The sequence below is a fragment of the Phalacrocorax carbo genome (genome assembly GCF_963921805.1).
Source record: "Phalacrocorax carbo chromosome W unlocalized genomic scaffold, bPhaCar2.1 SUPER_W_unloc_2, whole genome shotgun sequence".
Lineage (NCBI taxonomy): Eukaryota > Metazoa > Chordata > Aves > Suliformes > Phalacrocoracidae > Phalacrocorax > Phalacrocorax carbo.
The window spans coordinates 1558268-1583582 of record NW_026990253.1 but is presented as its reverse complement, the minus strand read 5'-3'; the positions used below and the strand labels follow the sequence as shown (position 1 = coordinate 1583582).

At 43.0% G+C, this 25315-nt stretch overlaps 1 long non-coding RNA gene across 3 annotated transcripts in view; it reads right to left on the bottom strand.

The window, feature by feature from the left end:
- LOC135310842 (uncharacterized) overlaps positions 1–25315 on the bottom strand; it is a 64184-nt gene that overhangs the window by 14580 nt on the left and 24289 nt on the right. The window lies entirely within an intron of this gene.

The window sequence follows — 25315 nt, the reverse complement described above, 5'->3', positions numbered from 1 at the left end:
GTCTTGCGCCAGGAGGCACTGAATCAGCATGGTGGTGTGGGAGCGCACATCTGCCAGAACCCTGACTGCGGAAGTGAAGAAAGGGTGATGGTGCAAGAGGCCGGGGCGGGGCCGAGATGTCATTTCTGTGGACAGCTAGGGCATTTTAAAGCTGGGTGCCCGCTAGGGGAAAGGGGAGGATGTAATGGAGGAGGAGCGCGCCCAGTAGGGAGGTGCTGGGTGTGTGGGAAGCCAGGACACATGGCAAGAGATTGTCCAGCTACGAGGCCGGGAAACGGCCAAAGGAGGGCAAAGCGAGGGGGATTCGTGCCTCCTGTGAGTCAAATGGCCCCCATCATGGTGCCAGTGCCAGGAGCTTGGCCCACCGTAGCGGGCCAAGGGGGAGTGAACCTTCAGGCAGGGGAGCAGAACCAGCAAGATTTGCAGGTTACGGCCCCCGCGTGGCCTTGGTCATAGGCTGTAACGAGAGACCCATGGCGGCGGTGATGATTACCCCACAAGAGCCGAGTTGCCCAGCACAGATATGCCTGGGAATGTTAGTGGATACCGGGGCGGATGTCACAGTGATGCCACTCGAATGGTGGACACCAACTTGGCCCCTCGCCATGGGAAAACGTATAATAGGGGTAGGAGGAGAACAACAGACGAGGACTAGTACTTGCCCTGTGAAACTTGAAGTCATGGACGAGGAGGCAGGGAAGCTGCTCATGGCCGTAGTGACCATACTAGTAGCAGATGGGGTAGCAAGCCCCTTGTTAGGGCGAGATGCCCTTGCCCAGATGGGGATCGGGTTGAAAAATTTAGCATAAGGGCCACTGCCTCAGAGGGGCTTCGTCACCACAAGTTGGTGTGGAAAACCGAACAGCCCGTCTGGGTGGAGCAGTGGCCCCTGACAACAGAGAAAATAGAGGCTGTAAGAGCTATAGTAAAATGAGAGCACGAAGCGGGGCACCTAGAGCCTTCGATGAGCCCCTGGAACACCCCTATATTTGCTATAAAAAAGAAAGATAAAAACCAATGGAGGATGCTGCATGACCTTAGAGCAGTAAATCAGCAAATTGAGGACATGGGGCCTCTCCAACCCGGCCTACCAGATCTGAGTGCTGTCCCAAAGGGATGGCAAGTCATTGTTTTAGATATCAAAGACTGCTTCTTCAGCATTCTGCTACATCTAGATGATAGAAAGAGATTTGCCTTTACTCTGCCCGCGGTGAACCGCACAGAACCAGATAGTAGATGGCAGTGGACAGTACTTCTGCAGGGGATGAAAAACTCTCCAGTGATCTGCCAGAGGTATGCGGCTTCCGCATTGCAGCAAGTAAGGCAACAGTATCGGGAGAGAATCTACATGATCCACTACATGGATGATGTCCTCATAGCTGCACCCACCGAGGTGTTATGTGAACAAGTCTTTTCAGACACCCAAAGGGGCCTTGAGGGACAGGGCCTCAAGATAGCTGAGGCAAAGGTACAGCGAGGACCAGTGTGTGGATTTCTGGGTGCTAGGATAGAAGGGGATTGCATACAAGCTCAGCCCATTAAACTTACACCTAAGGTCAAAAATTTACACGATGTAAAGAAGCTGGTAGGAGCACTGCAGTGGTTGCGGAGGTTTGTGCGCGTCACCGGTGAGGAGATGAAACCTTTCTATGCTTTGCTGAAAGGGACCGACCCATGGGAGCCCAGGAGTTTAGACGCCGAGGCAGTCCAGCAGTTGCAAATGATAGAACGTCGAATGCAAAAGGAAGGAGTATGGCGGTGGTACCCTCAGGAGGAATTAATCGCAGGTTGGATTCTGACTGCCGGTGGAGGATTAGGATTGCTATATCAAATACGGGCGGGGGAAGAAAAACCACTGCGATGGGTATATCACAAGGTTCCCAAGGATGCATTCTCCACAAAAGTCAAGGCAGCCGGGGGAAAGATTTGGCGTCTGCGAAGGGAAAGCAAGGGAATCTTTGGGAAGGAGCCAGATAAGCTCACAGTGCCATGCAATGGGGAGAAATGGTGGAAGGTGGTAGAGAGTGAAGAGGATATACAATTGGCGGTATACTCGTACCCAGGAAAAATCGCTACAGGCACGGTATAGAGGTGGGCCGAGACAGCCAGGGTGGTGGGTTTGAGTGTGGATAGTAGAGTTTTGGATACCCCTCACCCAGGACCAACATATTTCACAGACGCTTCCTCGAAGACGAACAGAGCGGCGGTAGTGTGGAAAGAAGAGAATAGTTGGATGCGCCAGACGTATGAGGAGCGGGGTAAAAGTGTGCAGTGGCTAGAAGCAAAAGCGCTAGAGATGGCCCTGCGAAAGGATATAGATTGGGATATAAATGTGTACACGGACTCCTTATGTGTGTATAAATTAGTCACGTCCATGAAACGAGAGGGTGTACCACACACGGAAATTGCCTTGATGCTAGAGGTTGCTTTATCGCAGCGAGGAGCAACTGTGACAGTAATTCACATTCGCAGTCATCAGACGGGGCCTGGACCACTGATTGAGGGGAATCGCATGGCTGATGAGGCAGCCGCGGGAGTCTGGACATTGACGGAGGCAAAGAAACTGCATGAACAACTGCACCTGGGTGCTAAAGCCTTGGCAAAGGAGTGTGGCATCTCAATAAGAGCAGCAAGAGAAGTAGTAGCCACCTGTCCTTACTGTCAGCGCTCGCCATTGTGGGAGGCAGGAGTCAACCCTCGAGGACTGGAAGCAAATGCTATCTGGCAGACTGACTTTACTGAATGTCCACAGTTGGCCCCCGGACGGCACCTGGCAATTACAATTGATACATACAGTGGAGTCATCATGGCTACTCAACATCGGAAGCAGACCGCAACGCAGTTGGCTGCGCATTGGACCACGGTGATGGCGTGGCTTGGAAAGCCTACCGAGATAAAAACAGACAATGGACCATGCTTTTGGGCTCGAAGTACCCAAGAATGGTGTAAAGCTTGGAATATTGTATTAAAACAGAGCATTGCTTACAATAGCACAGGGCAGGCAATACTTGAACGCGCTCATCGCACCTTGAAAGCAAAGATAATGCAGCCTGGGGAGGGGGAGGGGTATAAGGGAGCTATACCCGTAGCAGCTCAGCAAACTATTTTAATGCGTGCACTATATTCGCTTAATCATTTTATACGCGGGCAGGAGCAAGTTACAGCAGTGGAGAAGCACTTTGGCAAAGCTCAAGCGCTATCCGCAGGTATGAGTAAGGTTCCCAGGCAGTGAGCAATGGGAGAGAGGATGGAAACTGAGATGCCTGGGAAGGGGCTACGCCGCGGTTGAGAATGAAGGGCGCATAGAATGGGTGCCTGCAAAGTGTGTGAAAGCAGAACTGTGCAAGGATGTACAATGAATAATCCCTTTCTGAGTTGTCTCTTTGCAGGGTCTGCTGACATGGATCCTCATGCTAGCCGTACCATTGGGAAAAGAAATGAGCTCCTTGACAAGATTGCAAGCAATATTGCAATGAGAGCAACACTGGGAAAGGGCAGCAAAAGAGAGATATGAACTGGGATTGGAAAGTAATAATTGGGGGAATTTGTTGTGTGTAGTAACCATGGTTACTTGTGGGCTGCCATTGTTATGCTGTGTTATAAGACAAATCAGGGAGCGCCTGCAAGAGTTACATTAACATAGCCCTGACCGCAATATGCATCCGCTTACGCAAGTAGCTTTGTAGAACTTTTAGCGGCATGGGGAGGGGGAGATGTAGGGGAATAGACAGGGATCGGCGACCGGAAGATCACGGGCTGTGACGGAAAGATAGACTCCTCCCCATAGAAGTGGCAGGAACAGGAAGCGCAAGAGCTATATAAGCATGTGACGCAGCTAAATAAACAGACATTTTGTATCCATCATATTGATGTCTGCGCATCACTGTCCCCAGGGTGAGTAGAGCCCTGTGTCCCGGAGATATGCGGCCCAAGATAAGTTCTCCCACAGAAGTGTACAGCAACACATACCGATCCCTGCTCAACAGTATTCAGTGCTCCCAAGGGGAAGAGAAGGTCTCTGGATTGAAATGCAAAGTGACTGGCACTGTAGTCACTCAAACCCCCACAACAAGTACCTGAGCTAGCTCAGAAAATAAACCCATTCCAGTATCAGTTGCCCCCCCACACAAGACGAAATATTGGAAGCGGACGACAACTCGTTTAGAACAGGATGATGAAAAAGCAGGGCCGTCACGGGGAGAGGAGGAAGAAGTCATAAATGAAATAGAGACCACCTGATCCCTGCCCTTGAGCGAGTTGCGACATATGTGAAAAGATTATAGCCATTTTTCAGGTGAGCACACTGTCAACTGGCTGCTCCGATGCTGGGATAATGGGGCCAGTAGTCTGGAACTAGAGGGAAAAGAAGCCAAACAACTGGGATCCCTTTCTGGGGAAGGGGGCGTTGACAAAGCAATTGGGAAAAAACCACAAGCCCTCAGCCTCTGGAGGCGACTCCTGTCCGGAGTGAAGGAAAGGTATCCCTTTAAAGAAGATGTTACATATCGCCCAGGAAAATGGACAACCATGGAGAAAGGCATCCAGTATCTAAGGGAATTAGCTGTGCTTGAGGTGATTTATGGTGACCTGGATGATCAACGGTCATCCAAAGATCCAGATGAAGCTGAGTGCACATGACCCATGTGGTGGCAGTTTGTACAGAGCGCACCATCTTCGCATGCAAACTCATTGGCAGTAATGTCCTGGAAAGATGACGAGACACTAGTGGTGGCGGAGGTGATTGATAGACTCTAGGAGTATGAAACAAATATCTCTTCCTCACTTGACTCTGCTGTGGAGAAACTATCCCAAGAGGTACAGCAACTCAGAAAAGATATGTCCTGCTCCCCACCTCAACAGAGCAGTGTCTCAGCTGTTAGGAATAAGCGTCCTTTGGCTCAATGGAGAGTATACACACCATGGGTCACCCTATGGTTCTACCTGCGTGACCACGGAAAGGACATGATGAGGTGGGATAGCAAGCCTACCTCGACCCTACAGGTACGAGTACGTCAACTGCAAGGAAGGACAGTCACTCAGGGAGGCTCTTCCAGGAAAGCTGCTGTTCCAGTTTGCAGTGAGCAGGCCCCCAGACAGAGGAGTAGAAGCGCTGATTTTATTTCTAAGTGTAATAGAGAGACTCCTGATTCACATTTACAGGAAGTGAGTTGTGACTTCCATGATCAGGACTAGAGGGGCCCTGCCTCCAGCCAGGTGGAGGAAAGGGATAACCGGGCTTACTGGACTGTGTGGATCCGATGGCCTGGCACGCTGTCGTGGTTTAGTCCCAGTCAGCAACCAAGCACCATGCAGCCGCTCGCTCACTCCCCCCTGGTGGGATGGGGTAGAGAATCGGAAGAGTAAAAGTGAGGTAACGCATGGTTTGAGATAAAGGCAGTTTAACAGGTAAAGCAAAAGCTGCACATGGAAGTAAAGCAAAACAAGGAATTCATTCACTACTTCCCATGGGCAGGCAGGTGTTCAGCCGTCTCCAGGAAAGCAGGGCTCCATGACGCGTAGCCGTTACTTCGGAGACAGCCACCATCACTCCCAATATCCCCCCTTCCTTCTTCTTCCCCCAGCTTTATATACTGAGCATGACATCATATGGTATGGAATATCCCATTGGTCAGTTTGGGTCAGCTGTCCCGCTGTGCCCCTCCCAGCTTATTGTGCACACGGCAGAGCACGGGGAGCTCAAAAAGTCCTTGATCAGTGTAAGCGCTACTTAGCAACAACTAAAACATCTCCACATTATCACCGCTGTTTCCAGCACAAATCCAAAACATAGTCCCATAGAAGCTACTACAAAGAAATGTAACTCTATCCCAGCTGAAACCAGGACACACGTCCAACCCACAGGGGTATAAAGCTTTAGTGGACACCGGCGCACAGTGCACCTTAATGACATCAAACTGTAAAGGGGCAGAACCCATTAGCATTGCTGGAGCGACAGGGGGATCCCAAGAGCTAACTGTATTGGAGGCCGAAGTGAGCCTAACTGGGAATGAGTGGCAAAAGCACACCATTGTGACTGGCACAGAGGCTCCGTTCATCCTTGGCATAGACTACCTAAGAAGAGGGTATTTCAAGGACCCAAAAGGGTACAGGTGGGCTTTTGGTTTAGCTGCCTTGGACATGGAGGAAACTAAACAGCTGTCTACCTTGCCTGGCCTCTCAAAGGACCCTTCTGTGGTGGGATTGCTAAAGGTCAAAGAACAACAGGTGCCAATTGCCACCACAACAGTGCACCGGCGACAATATCGCACCAAAAGACACTCTCTGATCCCCATCCATGAATTCATTCACCAACTGAGGAGCCAAGGAGTCATCAGTAAGACCCACTCACCCTTTAACAGTCCCATATGGCCAGTCCGGAAGTCTAATGGAGAGTGGAGGCTAACAGTAGACTATCATGGCCTGAATGAAGTCACTCCACCGTTGAGTGATGCTGTGCCAGGCATGCCAGAACTGCAATAAGAACTGGAGTCCAAGGCAGCCAAGTGGTATGTCACAATTGATATCGCTAATGCATTCTTCTCAATCCCTCTGGCAGCAGAGTGCAGGCCACAGTTTGCTTTCACATGGAGGGGCGTCCAGTACACCTGGAATCGACTGCCCCAGGGGTGGAAACACAGTCCTACCATTTGCCATGGACTGATTCATACTGTACTGGAACAAGGAGAAGCTCCAGAACACCTTCAATACATTGATGACATCAACGTGTGGGGCAACACAGCAGAAGAAGTTTTTGAGAGAGGAGAGAAAATAGTCCAAATCCTTCTGAAAGCTGGTTTTGCCATAAAACAAAGTAAGGGGAAGGGACCCACACAAGAGATCCAGTTCTGAGGAATCAAACGGCAAGATGGACGTCGTCAGATCCCCATGGATGTGGTCAACAAAATAGCAGCCATGTCTCCACCAACTAGCAAAATGAAACACAAGCTTTCTTGGGCGTTGTGGGTTTTTGGAGAATGCATATTCCAAATTACAGTCTGATCGTAAGCCCTCTCTATCAAGTGACCCAGAAGAAGAATGATTTCAAATGGGGCCCTGAGCAACGACAAGCCTTTGAATAGATTAAACGAGAAATTGTTTATGCAGTAGCTCTTGGGCCAGTCCGGGCAGGACAAGATGTAAAAAATGTGCTCTACACTGCAGCCGGGGAGAATGGCCCTACCTGGAGCCTCTGGCAGAAAGCACATGGGGAGACCCGGGGTCGACCCCTAGGGTTTTGGAGTCGGGGATACAGAGGGTCCGAAGCCCGCTATACTCCAACTGAAAAAGAGATATTGGCAGCATATGAAGAGGTTTGAGCTGCTTCAGAAGTGGTTGGTACTGAAGCACAGCTGCTCCTGGCACCCTGACTGCCAGTGCTGGGCTGGATATTCAAAGGAAACATCCCCTCTACACACCATGCAACTGATGCTACGTGGAGTAAATGGGTTGCACTGATCACCCAGCGGGCTCGAGTAGGAAACCCCAGTCGCCCAGGAATCTTGGAAGTGATCGTGGACTGGCCATAAGGTGAAGATTTTGGATTATCACCAGAGGAGGAAGTGACACATGCTGAAGAATCCACACTGTATAACAAAATGCCAGAAGATGAAAAGCAGTATGCCCTGTTCACTGATGGGTCCTGTCACCTTGTGGGAAAGCACCGGAGATGGAAGGCTGCTCTGTGGAGTCCTATACGACAAGTCGCAGAAACTGCTGAATGAGAAGGTGAATCGAGCCGGTTTGCAGAGGTAAAGGCCATCCAGCTGGCCTTAGACATTGCTGAACGGGAAAAGTGGCCAGGGCTCTATCTTTATACTGACTCCTGGATGGTGGCAAATGCCCTGTGGGGCTGGCTGCAGCAGTGGAAGCAAAGCAACTGGCAGCGCAGAGGCAAACCCATCTGGGCCATCACATTGTGGCAAGATATTGCTGCCCGGGTAGAGAACCTGGTTTTAAAGGTACGGCATTTGGATGCTGATGTTCCCAAGAGTCAGGCCACTGAAGAACATCGAAACAACCAGCAGGTAGATCAGGCTGCCAAGATTGAAGTGGCTGAGGTGGATCTGGACTGGCAGCATAAGGGTGAACTATTTCTAGCTCGGTGGGCTCATGACACCTCAGGCCATCAAGGGAGAGATGCAACATACAGGTGGGCTCGTGATCGAGGGGTGGACTTGACCATGGATGTTATTGCACAGGTTATCCACGAATGTGACACATGCGCTGCAATCAAGCAAGCAAAGCGGGTAAAGCCTCTGTGGTATGGGGGACGATGGCTGAAATATAAATATGGGGAGGCCTGGCAAATTGACTATATCACACTCCCACAGACCCACCAAGGCAAGCACCATGTGCTGACAATGGTAGAAACAACCACTGGCTGGCTGGAAACATATTCTGTCCCCCACGCCACTGCCCGGAACACTATCCTGGGTCTTGAAAAACAAGTCCTGTGGCAACATGGCACCCCAGAGAGGATTGAGTCAGACAATGGGACTCATTTCCGAAATAACCTCATAGACACCTGGGCCAAAGACCATGGTATTGAGTGGGTGTATCACATCCCCTATCATGCACCAGCCTCTGGGAAAATCAAACGGTACAATGGACTGTTAAAAACTACACTGAGAGCAATGGGGGGTGGAACATTCAAGCACTGGGATACACATTTAGCAAAAGCCACGTGGTTAGTCAACACGAGGGGATCTGCCAATCGAGCTGGCCCTGCCCAGTCAGAAATCCTACAAACTGTGGAAGGGGATAGAGTCCCTGTAGTGCACGCAAAAAGTATGCTGGGCAAAACAGTCTGGGTTCTTCCTGCCTCAGGCAAAGGCAAACCCATTTGTGGGATTGCTTTTGCTCGAGGACCTGGGTGCACTTGGTGGGAGATGCGGGAGGATGGAGAAATCCGATGTGTGCCTCAAGGGGATTTGATTTTGGGTGAAAACAGTCAATGAACTGAATGGCACAATGCAAACTGCTATATAATACTGTGTGTCACCTCTGTGTTGTACCAATGATATCAGAGCACGAGCCTCCCAACCCATGGAAGATCAACTATGAAACAAGCCGTGCAGCAGTGATGGAACGATGACTGACTCGGTATGCAGCAACCCAATGCCACACACACCACCTCTCCCTCCCGGAAAGACTGATACAACAGATGGAGCCCAGAGTCATGGACTGGGTGAACTCAATGGACATTTTAATGGACATTTTACAGGGAAGGTCCATAGACTAAGGGAATGATATCTGTGTATTATGTTAAAGGATGGGAAGGGGAGGGGTGGTGGTTGGTACGGTTGTATTGCATCGTATGGGACGTGGGCATGGTGTAAATGGTATGGACTAAGGGGTGGAGAATGTGCTGGTTTTGGCTGAGAAGGGGTTAATTCTCCTCACTGTGTAGGTGCACTCTGCCGCATGGCGGGGGGGCTGGGAGGGGCAGGGCCATGGTGGGGGTGGCTGACCCCGACTGGGCAATGGCATGTTCGTTCCGTACCATGTGACACCATGACCAGTATATTAAGGGGGGGCAGTTTGTGGCTCAGGAGTGGCGCGCCGTCGGGTCGGCGGGCGGTGAGTGGCTGTGTAGTGTGCGGTTTGTTTCGGCGGTTCGTTCCCCTCCCTTCCCCCCTCCCCCGGGGCTTTGCGCCTCTCATTGTTCTCCTTTACATTGCATTTCTGTTGTTGTTTCTTTTAATTTTAATTATTAAACTGTTCTTATCCCAACCCACAAGCATTACCCTTCTGATTCTCTCCCCCATCTACCGGTGGGGGAGTGAGTGAGCGACTGTATGGGGCTGAGCTGCCGGCTAAACCACGACACTGCCCTTTAAGTGCCATTTCAATGGGCTAAAGCTCCCACTCCAAGATGACATTAAAACAACATAATACTTGAAAAGAAATATGCTGTACTGGATTGAAGTCTTTACTGTGTCTTTAGTGCTTTGTTCTGAGTTCAAGTTCTCACTGAAACTACCTGTGAACCAACTTTCCAAAACAAAGATGGTTTTGACAGCTAGTTTCACGTTACTATCTTTTTTTGTGTGTTCCTTCCTTACTGAATTTGTTATATTAGCATATTAAAATATTAGTGAGGTGTTTGACATTCAAAATCCTAAATAATAAGGTGACAATGTAAAAGACTTGAGATTTGAACTGTATAGATTTGCTTTACTGAAAATTAACAACCCTGCTTCACATTTTTAACACAGGCTATCACCTAAAAGATGCATTTGCCATTCTGTTTTTCTTAATATATATAGAAAGGTTTGGGGTTTTTTATATAGTAACCTCTGAATTTATTTTAAATTAAAAAAATTAAATAATAATTTTGAGGCATTTTGGCTCTTCCTGGAATAAGCTGAGAGGGACAAAACAACTCACTTTTTTAAACAGCAGAAATCGCATCAAATTGCTTAGAGGTCAAGAGGAGTTTTTGTCTTTATTATAACTTACATGATTTAAAGCACTTGTCACAGTGGAAAGCCTGGTAAAGTTGTTCTGGAAAGAGTAATAAGAAATGATAGACATGCTATACAGCAGGGAGAAAAACTGGCTCACAGATGCAGCACCAATGAAAGCAGGATTCAGCATGAAGATGACTTTTAAAGGAAACAATTTCCTTCTTTTAACAGCACAAATTCCAAAGGAAACAAGAAATGGAACTCTATAATTCAAGGGAAAGACACAAAACAATTGAAAATATCTCTGAAACCAAGTGTTTTTGAATAATCGGTCAGGCGTGCAAAAAGGTGTTATGTTTCTCCTACAGCATTTCTTTCCATGCATAGACAAAAACTGTACATAACCGCTATCAACTATCTACTGTTTAGCACTCCCTCCTTTTTTCTTTTTTTTTTTTTTTTTGTTTTTTAATAAAGAAAATGGGGAACAAGCAATGGAATGTTGATGTCAAAACACAGAAAAACCTCCCAGCAAGCTTCCAGCCAACCACCCAGGATTTGGAGTCTTGCTAGCCACTCTCTTTTCAATACCAGAATTTCACACATTTCAGTAACCATTATGACTTCAAAGAATCAAATTTTTGTCTTTGTCCTTCATCTGCCAGTTGATTTGTATAAAGGAGGAGTTCTGCATGCACTCCAGACAAAGGGCTCCTTACTTTCGTGGCTATATATCAAGTTTAAAAGTTCTGTTTTTAACAGTTGTGTCTGGTAAATTAGGGTAACACTTAAGGAGTGCAGCTGCTCTGCAGGAACCTACTTTTTGGCATCATTTCACTTAAATAAAAACTGAATAATTAGTTTCTGCCTTTATTAAACCACAAAAATGCCACTGGCCTTAGTAACTACTTCCAGTTGCCCCACCTACTTAACCTCAATAGTTTAAACTTGTTAGAAAGGAGAGAAAGTAGTTGTTTACTGTACTTTATAGAGGTTTACAACAGCTTCCTCTCTTCCCCACCCCCAACATGCTTTACCAGACTAAGTGCATAAAGTTTTGCTATAAATTCATATTGCAATACACTTTCTTTATGAACTGTTATGTCAAAGCACAGAACATAGCTGTTGTGAAATGAGCTTTTTATTTAGTGTGCTCAGCTGCTTAGACTGTACATCAGGATGAGAACATTTACATTTCTACACTTTAATACAGTACTTTTGAAACAAATGTAAGAGAACAGAATATATTATGCAAATTTTAAGTGGAAAAATTGAGCAGAATGAACTAAACATGGTCAGACAACATTTATCTAACAGCTACAGACATAAGAAGATGGAAAGAAGCATATTTGCCCTTAGGAAGCTCTGTATCACACAGAATACAGCTTGCTTTCACACTTTGCAATATTTTTGCATTATCACAGTAATCTATGAACAACATGTGTTATCCATACAGTGTTCTCCCATCTAACCATCCTCCAGAATGATTAACAAAGAAGTTGAGAAGAGCAGTGAAAGAACCATATTTAAAAATAGAAAAATGACCATTGTAAACAGGAAACAGGATTCAATTATAATAATAATAATAATGATTGCAAGAAAGCTTCTATTTAAATAAAATTTCTTTACATAGGCAGTTAGCAGAAAACACTAAAGAGAAACTGGATATGGAGAAAATGATATGCTGAAAAGCGGGTCTAACAGAAGCAGAAATTGTTACATTACTGGAATCAACATTAGTCCATTATAATACTTTTTAGTCTACTGACTGCCATTATGCAAAGGAGGCGTCAGCATCCAAAGCAGTCCAACATTTGAAAGTGCTGTTAGCTTCAGCAAGCTCTACTCAACATTGTGTATTTCACAACTGAAGAGATACTACTCTAACAGACACAATGGTTAAGTATTTGCTGTTGTCGCAAAACCTCCTTAACAACTTCCCTGTCGTCCCACTGCACAAAGGCTCAGTCCACTTTCCCAATATTTTGCATGCCTAATATTATTTCATGCTGCTTGAATGAGATACTACAAACATAACAGCATAACACATCCCACACACCATTAAACCAATGTCACTTGGATTTGTTCAGAGAACATAATGAAAGAGTAAACAGGAAAAATTGACTGGATTTCTAAATATCCCAGGTGCTCTGTACAAATTGGAACATGACTTCACACTAAGTAGAAAACTTCCCCCTCATCAACCCTTCTTTCAGATCTTAAAACACTTCACTTACACTCTGCATTACATTCCCAAACTCTGTATTCACATCTGCAAAAATAAAAAAATTATTATATTTATAAATAAGTGATTAATGGTAAAATTTATGGCAAAGGCTGCTGAGTTGTGCTTTTGTTAGTTTAAACTGTAATACTAAAATTAAACTAACCCATAATCTCAGATTTTGCACCCATCAGTGCCCCGACAAGCCTCAAAACACAGAGGCATTTTTCTTGACAAACAATGATGCATGACAAATGTGCAAAAAATACCTATCATTCAGCCTGCATTCTTGATGGACAGGTAAAAAACATTTTAGAAATTTAAAAATGAAGCATTTGAAACACATAAGTCCTGCTTTCAGCACAGACAGATGTTTCATGCTCAGTATAGTTTTTCTGCCAAGAAAGAATCAAAGACCAAGACAAAAATTATTATTTAATTATTAATAATGTATTTTTCCCTAGAACAGTACATGTTAGTTTTGTAGTTATTGTCTGGGTAAATATCATTAAATTAAAGGGTAATCAGATATCTGGTTTTACATTTTGCAGTTTCTCCATATGACTGAAATTAAGAAAATCATTATTAAATGGAGGGAAGTAGAGGTTGTCAGAGGAGGAAAAAGGAGAGAAGAATATATTTCATTAAAATAGACTGATGTTGCTACTAGTAGTCATAGGAGACTTCAGTGTGGTCATGACATTCTTTAGATTGAGGAAATTATAAACAACATACTTCTCTTGAACAAGGTGGGGAAAATGTCTGAATTATTTACAGCAGATCTTGTAAACTACTTTTCCTTTCAACACAACTAGATTTAGATAGAACGTACTTTTTAGAACTCATTCAAAGCATATGTAAGCAAATCTTTTGCTTACACACTCACAAGTGGCTGGGGTTTTTTTATTACCTGTGAGGCATTTAAAAATGCTGAGTTTTCTACAGCACATGATTTTTAAGTATTCTACAAGAACTTCACAATCCTCAGATTTTAAAAAGTGCAACAAAAACCAAGTAGTTAAGAATAAGACAACAGCAAAGTGTTTAGACTGTAAACTTTCAAATAAAAGGAGAGGCAGTCTTAATTTACCTGCATTTAGAAAAAGAAAGAGGCTAACTGAACAACTGAAATAATCTGGTTCCTCTTAGAATAATTTACAGTTAGGGCAATACTCTACTGCTTTACTACCATAAGCAACTCTTCCTACAGGTACTATTTCTCAGTTGGTGCCTGAATCACCTCCTCCCCCTCCTTCTTCACTGACTTTGGTGTCTGCAGAATTGTTTCTCTCACATAGTCTCACTCCTCTTTTCTGGCTACAGTTGCCCAGGTTTTTTTCCCTTTCTTAAATATGTTATCACAGAGGCGCTACCACCATCACTGATTGGTTCAGCCTTGGCTAGAGGCAGGTCCATCTTGGAGCCAGCTGGGCATTGGCTCTGTCCGACATAGGGGAAGCTTCCAGCAGCTTCTCACAGAAGCCGTTCCTGTAGCCCCCCCACTACTAAAACCTTGCCACGCAAACCCAATACAACTACAGTATATGAAACACCTATTGTGGATTCAGTTTTAATTAGCTAGCAATCTCCATGGGCTGGTAGCTAGAGCACACAATACTGTTTGTTTGGTTTTGGGTGTTTTTAATATTTCATTATTATGCATTCTGGTGTCCTTTTCCTTTCACCTCCCAACTACCTATTCATTCCCTATTTAATGGAAGCTGTGGAACACCATTTAACTTTAAGGTTTAAAACTTAACAAACTAGGCTTTTGTTTATTAAAACAAGGTATTCATCAAAGGTGGGGGTGAAAAAAAGCAAAAAGTAGTTTTTTAAAGTTTCACTTGACAATACTGTCACAGTAGTGCATGGTCTGCTACTAAGAACAATATCGAGAAATCCTGAGTTCATGCAAACCAATGTCTGCCTTCACTGTGATGCATATTTTCTGTTCTTTACATCCCCTTTATAAAGAAAGTGATTTCTGCAACGGATCTTTGCTACAAAGTAACAAGTGGTTTGAGACATAGGGGAGAAACACAGAAGCAAGTTCCCAATCAAGAAATGCAAATTTAGAGCAAAATCCCTGTTGGTGCATGCTTTTTAGAAGAAAAGTTGCATTTAAGAAATTAAAAGGAAGCCAGACCTGTTAAAAGCTGTCTCTTACCCTAACACAAGATGTAATGCTTCTGTGCAATATGCATGGACTTAAAAAGTTGAAAGTGCGTGCTGAATAGTGTGCACAATTTCCATACAGTAGTGAAGCAAGAAAAGAACTGACGCAGTTACCTTCCTTAAAGAGATGCACAATAGAGACCTGTTGTGCAGTGTTAGCATACTGAAGGTCTATGCATCAGGGATATTGTGGCTATTAACAGCTTAAATGTTCACTGCGTTTTGTTAATTAGCGCGTACAGCTTTAAGCCTTAAATGTGTTTTAGAGGATCTTTTCTAACAGTAACACAGTCATTATTCCCTGGTGGGGAATGGGAAGGGTTGATCATAATCAATAAAATATGTGGCTGAATACCACTGGACAAAAGCTGTTTCTTTAAATTTATGGTTAGTTAAAATGGAAGCTTTCTACAGTCTCTCTCTAAAAAGCTGAATCATAATTTTTTAGCTTGCTCTATCTGGAAGTGTTACCTCAAACATGTATATATATGTATATTATTCTTGGATGAAATGGAATAGTGCAGGAGTTAGTAGTAGTTAAGAAAGAATCATAGTTAGGAGTAGCAACTGACACCTGAGATTTTTAACAAGGTAGCAAATAACGCTTAGGCCAGATAGGAGGGTATTAGCAGTGAATGTCTCATTAACAAGAACCTCCTAAAAGAATACAAATCAGTAGAACTTCAAGGACTAACAGTGGGAACATCCTGCTACAAAGAAGGTTGTGAAGATAAGGGAAGGCCACAAATCAGTCAGCAGTGATAGCAGGGAACATCTTGGCCCAGAAGGTGCCGAAGCATGGAAACTAGGGGAAAGTTAATTCTGGTAGGGGGAGATTGTGACCACTGACTCAACTGAGGGATGAAAAGACTACCCACCCCACCCCCGGCCTTGAGCATACACAGTGAATTAAAAATCACACTGTACCTTTAAACTTAAGCAGAGAAGATATAGATCAATGGAAGAAGGGGATGCCCAGCCAGGTCAATGATACTAGATAGGTGTGTTGTGTTAGCTTTCATGTATAAATATCAAAAATGAACTCAACTCCAGTAGGTATGCACGCTAGGAGGAATTATCCCCTGTGCACCTGGCGCCAAATAAAGTAATGCCTGCTCTTGAATACACCTGGTGTTAAGGAGTTTTATTCCCGGCTTTCGGTGACAATTTGATGACCCAGGTGGGACTCCACTTCTGAAGCTCCATGGATCCATGGGATCAAGAGGACTCCAATACTACCGAAGGGTTTTTTGGGGAGATCCTCTGATCCCCTGGTCCGGTGAGTTCAGGGCAAGACCCCTGGGATTTGTTAAGGCATTACTGAGGGTAAACCCATCTGTAAACCAGGAGAGTAATCTCCCGCCAGATTGGGTTGTAAAGGGAAATAAAGGAGGACCTGGGTAAGGGAAATAAAAGAGGACCTGGGTAAGGGAAGACTTGTTTGCACATTACTACGGGGACGCCTGGAGTGCCAGCCAAGGGTCTGGGTTAGAGTCCTGGCACTGGGTTCGAGCCCCAGCGAGGTAAAGAAATTAAGTGCTTGCTGGTGTGAGTGCAAAGGTCTTCCTGCGTGGGAAGGGAACGTTTATTTAACTGGAAATCGTAATTATAATTTTGTTTTACGTACCAGTGCTTGTAATATTGGTTTTGGTCAATTATTAAGATAAAAATAATTTTGCAAGTGTGTTTTCTGGTTGTGGGTTTGAGTCCCACCAGAACTAACAGTCTGTTTAACTGGTAACTTGGAAATTACAGTCTGTTTATTGGAACTACAGTTTGGTTTAAGCAGAAACTGGAATTAAGGTTTATTTAAGTAGAAATTATAATTAAGGTTTGTTTGAGAAGAAATCGGAACTAAGATGGGTTTGAATCAATCAGTTGAGGGAGGAATTTTAAAGAAATCACCTTTAGGATGTTTATTGAAGCATTGGACGGAGGTGGGGCGTGATCCTGTCACCGAAATCGGGAATAAACCTCGTAACAGCAATGTAGTGTTAAAAGGCAGGCATTCTTTATTCACGGCGCCAGATGCACGGGGGATCCCTCCACCTAACGTGCATACCTTACATACCCTTCCCATGTGATTTATATAGACCAAAAATATACATATTCATTTTATCCATACATATTCAATATTATTCTCTTTGGTGATTGGCACAAACTTGCTCGCTTCACATGTAAATTGTTGCACAGACTCAGTTGTCCTTTCCCATTGTCCTCTTTTGAGTAGGTGGTATTACTTGGGTAGGTGGTCCGTGAGTCGGTGGTCGTGATCTCCCCCTGCCAGAATTACCTTTTACCTACTTGGTTCTTAATCTTGGCAGTCCTGGCCAGTTTTCTCAGTCTACTGCACGAAACCACATTTTGTCATCCTCTTCTGACAGAAGCACATTGTCTATTATTTCATTCGCATTAATGATTACCTAGAGACTAAAATACAGATCACCAAATACACTGATTGGTATACTCCATGTCCCCAGACTTAATGTCCAGTTGTATAGGGCTGTACAAGGAGTATAGCAACATCCATGGTTGGTTAATTCTATCACCCTGGTTACAATCCCCTCACAAGGAAGCAGTTAACTGAATACTGTAATCTAATCATTGGTGGCTGATGTATACTTTGGAAGATCAAGAGAAATGGCCTAAGAATGGAACTTTAAAGTATAATGCCCTATTGCAACTAATATTGTTTTGCCGATGGGAAGGGAAACAGGATGAAGTGCCTTATGTTGATTTGTTCTTTACATTGCAAAATCACCTGGAATGGCAGAAGGATTGCTTTTTAGTGCCAAATGATCCTATGGTTTTAGCTTTAGAAAAGGATCAGGGGAGAAAGCCTAAGAGGTGCTGTTCAGCTTGTAGTATTGGGAAATGCTGCATCAAATATGGGAGACTAGAGGAGGAGGAGGTAGAGTTATTGGTGGCCTCAGGGCAAAGGAGACAGGAATCGCCATGGCAAGAAAGGAGCAGAGGGGGAGCAGACGAGTTAAGTTCAGAAGAGGAAGGGGATTTTAGCCCTGTTGCAGGGCAAACTAGAAGGGGAATGAGACACCGTGATCCAGAAAGGAGGGAGGCACTCCAAGCCCCTCTCCAGCAAGCAGTTGGGAATGACAGGCCGGTCACTGCCAAGGTTCCATTTTCAGTGACAGATTTAAGATATTGGAAGGAGTTAGCTGTGATATATAGGGAGGACCCAGAAAAAGCAGAAAAAATATTTGAAACTATAGTTAGAACCCAAGATCCAGATTGGAATGATATACAGGTAGTATTGGACACTTTGTTAACTTTGGATGAGAGAACTATGGTCTTGGCTAAGGAAAAGGAGGAGGCTGAAAGGATACATGCCCAAAGCGCCCAGCCAGGAACTGTGAATGATCATTTTCCATCTGTGGATCCCCGATGAGATCCTAATAACCTAGCTCAAAGAGAATTATCGACTAGATACCAAAGGTTGGTGATGTTTGAAATAAAGCATATGTGCTGGTTTTGGCTGAGAAGGGGTTAATTCTCCTCACTGTGTGGGGTTCGGCTACCTTTCCAGCTTCCCGCACTCTGCCACATGGCTGGGGGCTGGGAGGGGCAGGGCCATGGTGGGGGCAGCTGACCCCGACTGGCCAATGCCATGTTCATTCCATACCATGTGACACCATGACCAGTATATTAAGGGGGGGCAGTTTGCGGCTTGGGAGCGGCTGTGTCGCGTGCGGTTTGTTTCGGCCGTTTGTTCCCCTCCCCCCCCCGGGGCTTTGCACCTCTCATTGTTCTCCTTTACATTGCATTTCTGTTGTTGTTTCTTTTAATTTTAATTATTAAACTGTTCTTATCCCAACCCACGAGTGTTACCCTTCTGATTCTCTCCCCCATCTACCGGTGGGGGAGTGAGTGAGCGACTGTGTGGGGCTGAGCTGCCGGCTAAACCACGACAGCATACTATCCCTAAAGCTATCAGTTTGTCTAAACTATATCAGGTGATACAAGGGAAGGAAGAATCTCCCTATGAGTTCTATGAGCGATTAATGTCTGTGGCTAGGAGGTATACAAATTTGGAGCCAGAGAAAGAGGGAGATGCTTTGCAGTTGGTAACTTTATTCGTAGGACAGTCTGCACCAGACATTCGAAAGAAACTTCAGAGATTGGAGGGGGAAGATTCTAGGAATCTAAATAAATTGCTGGAAGCAGCTTGGAAAGTCTATAATAACCGAGAGACTGTAGAAAGGGGTCAGAAAAGGGAGTTGATTGCTGCATTGACTGGGCACGGATCACAGGGAACAGGGCATAGAGGCCGAGGCCAGGGAGGTGAGAGGAGGAGTGTATTCCAGCACCAAGCTCTGAATAAAGATCAATGTGCTATTTGTAAAGAAAGGGGACACTGGAAACGGGAATGTCCGCGGGGAAATCGAGTTGGTGGAGCAATTCCTGAACAGGCTGCTAGGCTATTAACTCTAGATGAAGCATGAAAGGGACTGGGAGGCTCATCCCCAGCTGAGCCTCTGGTTACCCTGACACTGGGGAATGGAAAAGTGGATTTCCTAGTAGACACCGGAGCTGCATATTCCATTTTAAATATCTGTAAAGGGCCTTTGAGTCAAAACACTGTGAATGTAGTTGGTGCCACAGGGAAGGGGGAAAATCGACCATTTTTCCAACCCCTGAAATTCAAAACAGGTAAAAAGTGGTAGACACATCAGTTTCTGTATATGCCAGAGTGCCCAATGCCTTACTAGACAGGGACGTACTAAGCAAATTGGAGGCTCAAATAACTTGATAATGAACAAATACAGGTACATATTCCAGAGAGTAAAGCTCTGGAGGCCCAGGTTTTTATGTTACAGCAGCCGAAGGTGGAGAACGAGATTCCAGTGGAGGTGGAAAATGCAGTCATGCCATTGGTCTGGGCCACGGATATTCCAGGGAGATCAAAAGCAGCGGAACCAGTAAGGATACAACTGAAACCTGATGCCCGACTGGTAAGGCAGAAACAATATCCTTTAAAATTAGGAGGAGGGGATTGGAGAACTTGATTAATAAGTTTATACAATATAAACCATTGACAGAGTGTCAATCAATTTACAACACTCCCATTTTGCCAGTAAAGAAACCCCAGTCAGAGGAGTACAGGTTAGTACAAGATCTTAGAGCCATTAAGCAGATAGTGTAAGATATACACCCAGTAGTAGCTAATCTGTATACTCTATTAACAACGATCAAAGAAAATGATAAATGGTTCATAGTATTAGATTTGAAGGATATTTTCTTCTGCATACCTCTCGAGCTGGATAGTCAAGCACTTTTTGCATTTGAATGGGAAAGTCCGAGCACGAAGAAAGACACAACTCACATGGACTGTGTTGCCACAAGGGTTTAAGAATAGCCCTACCTTGTTTGGAAATCAGTTGGCAAACGAGCTGGAAGTATGGAAAAGGGAGAATGAGAATCTAACTGTCCTCCAATATGTGGATGACATTCTGATAGCCGCTCCCTCGCAGGAGGAGTGCATTCAAATAACTGTTAGGCTGTTAAATTTTCTAGGACAAGCCGGCTACTGAGTAGCTAAGAAGGCGACAAAGGAGGAATTACCCCCATGCACCCGGTGCCGAATAAAGTAATGCCTGCTCTTTAATACACCCGGTGTTAAGGAGTTTTATTCCCAGCTTTCAGTGACAGAAAGTCTATCTTTGTAATTTGTGCTTTGGCCTTTATATGCTTGACCTTTAAGGTTACTTATAGGACAGAAATCATGGTCTTATACTTTCTGATAAAAACCTTGGTATTTAAATTCAGTAATTCAATTTGACACACTACATCTTTCCTTTCAGTTTTCTACTACTGGGGGGGGGGGGATAAATCAAAAGGAGACTACAATGTACAATTATGTTTACTAAACAGTGATAAAATAGTAAGAATTTGTTTTGGAAACAGACATTACAGAAGAAGATATTAAACTTTTGACTTATCAGAGAAACAGAATTAGTTGACCCAAGAATGCTTTCAAATGGAGTGGGCATGGCAGCAAAATTGTGGTACCTACTACATTTTTAATCTTAAAAAAAAGCTTCTGCCTGGTTAACATTCTACTCAGTGAACTCTTTAAAATATATGATTTTATGATGATGATGTCGTTGGCCTATATAGAAAAATACACAGCTATCTAATTTTACATGTGAATATATGAGCACATATATAAAATGGGTCTGTAAGGAAAAACTATCCACCTCTTCAGGCATTATAATCAGAATTACTCATATTAATGTTTTTTTAAAAACATTTGCAACATAATTATAGCATCTTTTAAAAAAATACAGTATTCATTATTTCTTATCAGCACTTTGTAGAAATTCCTTATAGCTCAGCTTCTTCTCACTTGTTAACCCAGTTTTCAGGCTAACAGGTAATAGAAGTTATTTCCCTGTCAAGCAAAGATTTTCTTTTGCAGAAAAAGTAAGCCAATGGGCTTTATGAAGTAAATAGAACTGAGTATGCCAAAAAGATACAATTTCCCTACAGTGCATGCTTCACAATGCAAGAACTAAACTGCATATTAAAACTCTGTGGATCTGAACATCAGATGCTCTCTCCATGGTCCACACCCTCACTTAACACAGGTTAACACTCCTGATTTGAGAAAGCAGCTATGAAAGTAGTTCAAAGGTACCTAACAAACAAGCCATCAAGAACTGGAAGAGCATCTGGTTTCATTTCATCATTGATCTTCTGAGTAGAAACAAATAGTGGTGAAGAAGCACCAAGCTCTCTTGCAGCATGAACAAGATGCTCAAGGATTCCCATAGGATTACTGAGCTGCAGCTTTCCCTTCCAGACAAGGAAAGCTTTTCCTTTCTGACTTAAAATGATTCAGCTAGAACTTCACGACTTGAAACAGCTTTCAAGTCTGTACACAGAACTTTCTCAGACAGTAAGCAGTTAGGTTAGGATTTATGTCTTAACTCTACAACTTTGATATACTATACAAATGCAGAAAGAGACATTTTATTGAACAGAAAAGCAAGGGCTCTACAAGGAATTGTTTATTCACTATTCCTGACAGGGCAAGAAGAATTCATGATATCTACAGAAATATTTCATAATGGGGATACTAACTTAGGTGTTCTAGAAAAAGTTCAGGTAATGGTAATATTTTATGAGAACATGAAAATACTATCTAGTCTTAAGCAAAACTACTAACTAAAACAGCTCCAAAAATGAAGTTACTTCTTATTCCTGTTGATTACTAGACTATATCAATGGATTACTTTTATTCTTTCTAGCAGATTAGAAACACATTTAGACTGCATATTTATGTTGAATAACCCTTTGGAAACCAGACAAACTAAACATGGCACAATGATACTCCTTTAATTTGTCCTGAGCAGCCATCATAGCAAGCTCTTAAAAAACAGTATACTTTGATAGAAAATTAAATGCTATGTAATGAAACAAAAAAATCGTCTGCATACCCTTCAAAGAGACATATTCTTTGACCCAATGCTCCAGACTAAAGCCTTGAAATTTTTGCACAAGAATGCTGCACAAAGGAAGCCCAGACAAAACAGATACTCAGGATGGTAGAAGGTTATGTAACCTCAATCTCAGACACTCCTCCTTCCAATAACCAGCAGGGATAGTGCTACCATGCACCAAAAGAAAAGGCTCTCAGAGAAAGAAATCCAAATCCTTTACCCTATACCTAAAAGCAAATAAACCTAAATAGGGATGAAAGTGCAATTGCAGCTCATTGATACAACTATGTATCACTTTATACTAGATTCCGAGTTACTTGCAAAATGTGCAGTTTTTTTAAATGAAAAACAAAATTATCTCAAGCTACAATTTAGTCACACAGCAATATTTATTGCTCTTAAAAGACAGCTAAAGGAGATGGTAATTTCTTTACTTGGACTGTCAGAGTTATAGAAAGCTGCTTTATCTTGGGGAGTAACTTGCTGCCCACAGACATTCTTACAGAAAGCTCTTTATCAGTATCCAGCCAACCAGGACCGGGTTTTCTAAACCAATGTGAGCTTCATCAAACTATAATTGCTTACAAAACCAAGTTGTAGCAAGCAGTATAGGCTGAATTGAGCTGGGATATTCCAATTAAAGAGGGATTTAATTGCCAAACACCGAAATATAGTGAATTTGCAGTGCTGAAAACATGTATGTAGCTAGATAATCTCAACTACACACACCCCTACACCTAAGCTTGTACTGTATTTAATACAATGTCACACTGTCTCGCACATAATTTTATGGCACATTACTGCTTTGTTTTTCAGAGTAAAGTATATTATATACTCTCGGTTCTTGGGAAAGGCTGCTAGTGACAATCATACTTTGAAAAGCACATTAAAGCTTGATTTGCTGTCCTTTGTTTCACAGCACTGCAGACTATCAGATTGAGATCTTAAGAAGGTTCATCATTCCAGGCTATTTTTCACTTTTTTGTATATTGTATTTTAAGTTGCAGTATTATCACTGTTTATTATAGCAAAATCTATGCTTCTCTAATCAAACCAAGATTATACAATTTCACTACTTTCCAAGCCTAGCCAAAATTGGGATTTGGATGAAGATGAACAAACTATGATTCAATCCTGAAAACACCATGTGATGCAATCTTCTAGAAAAAATGGACTGCAGTGTTTCTGCAACTTTTTTGCTGAAGAGGTTCATGTTCCAAGAATCCTATTAATACAATACTGATTATCCAGTAGTAAAAACTTACAACAGACACTAACTGCTACCTCTGGACAGCCAAGAGGAAGCCACTAAGACTCTTGATACCAATTTCACAATAGTTATTAATCAGTTTTGGCCTAGGCTGCTGCAGTATGCAGCATTTACTGCTACTCTTGAACATCATCTGAAAAGTATGAACTGCTCATCCCCAGAAAGGGGTTCAGATTTTCGGCACAAAATTCAACATATACTGCAGCAAGTTATCTTTAATGAGATATGTAGAAGTTTTGTCTACAGAGGGAAACTGGCCCTCTACTGAGTTTCAGTACTGAAACTTCTGAACCATTACTGAAAAAAAAGCTTAATTAACAGTATAGACAAAACAAAACAATTTCAGGACAGCAGCTAAAATGTCAATAGCATCACTGTAGTTAGCCTGTCATGCTTGAATAGAGTCCATCCCTACATGGTCTCACAATGCTGCAAAAACTACTTTAGTTCCATTTCAATTGCACTTGATAGCACTGCTCTTGAATGCTTTATGCAGCAACTCATCATATTTTATCTTGGCCTGATACAGAATAAAAACATCTGTGAGATGGCTCCAACTAATAGCTGATCCTTAACCACAGTTCCACAATGTTTCTAGCGTCTCCCAACTTTACAACTGCTCTTGCATTAATTCTTGCTTTGAGCTACAGCATATACATTATCTGGCAGTTGTTCTAATTTTGAAACATCCTTGCAATATCAGTATCATTTAACCACTACAAAAAGCCCTTTTATTGGCAAATATTTGGGGGTAATTTGGTATGGCACCTTCCAATTGCAGACAGCAACTTTCACAAGTGTCTAGCCTGTAGAAACTCCAAAAAAGTTTTGTGCATCTAGAATGTACACCTAGATGCACAGCATTGAAAGAAAAAACTATTCAGTCTGACATTTAACCTAATACTTGAAAGAACTGAGGATAAAATAATAATTTATTTTACATGTATTAAAAGCTGACAAGCAAACAATGGAATTAAACAAAATGATTCAATGGCTGCTAGCATCACATCTCAAAAAACCCAACTATGATATGAGCATCTTCAACTTGATGAGAACACATAATGACATTAGAAATAACCACTTCACTTAGAATTCATTTACACTAATACTGAGAGAACAGAACAACTGTATTTCAAATTAGTATCACTAACTCAACTGTAAGTATAAACTCTCATAGCTAGACAGGGTAATGTAAGACCCTAAGTTAGGATAATGTACATTTAAATACAAAATGGAAGATAGAAGAGTATTTATTTTGTGGGTCTGTCTTTGCACTATAGTCTCTTTCAGATCTACATATCCATCACCTGATGTCACAATAGGGAAATGTGACACTGTAAATTAAGGCATTATAAAAACTCTATTTAGATGACTTTATTTTTTTATGTTAAAGAACAGTGCTACAATAATCAAATGCAATTCATAATATGCTTAGGGAAATGTAGGTCTATTGACTTGGTGAATCTTATTTACATAGTGACTCATGAACTCTTGCACATTAAATGAAACTTCCTGAATCCGAAGTTATACAATTAGATTAGCAAGATAATCATGTGTCCTAAAATACAATATTAATTTTTTACCTAATTTTTAAATCTAGAATTATGCTATTACTTTTTAAATTCAGAAAAAAGTTTACAAAAGATCTGAATCTACTGACAGATAAAAAAAATTATTATTGCTACATCTATATTACAAAGCATGAGAGATAAAAATGCCTTAGTTGTTAAAGTAGGTGTGTTTTTTCCAATAGCCTGTTAAACTTCAGCTGTCTCAG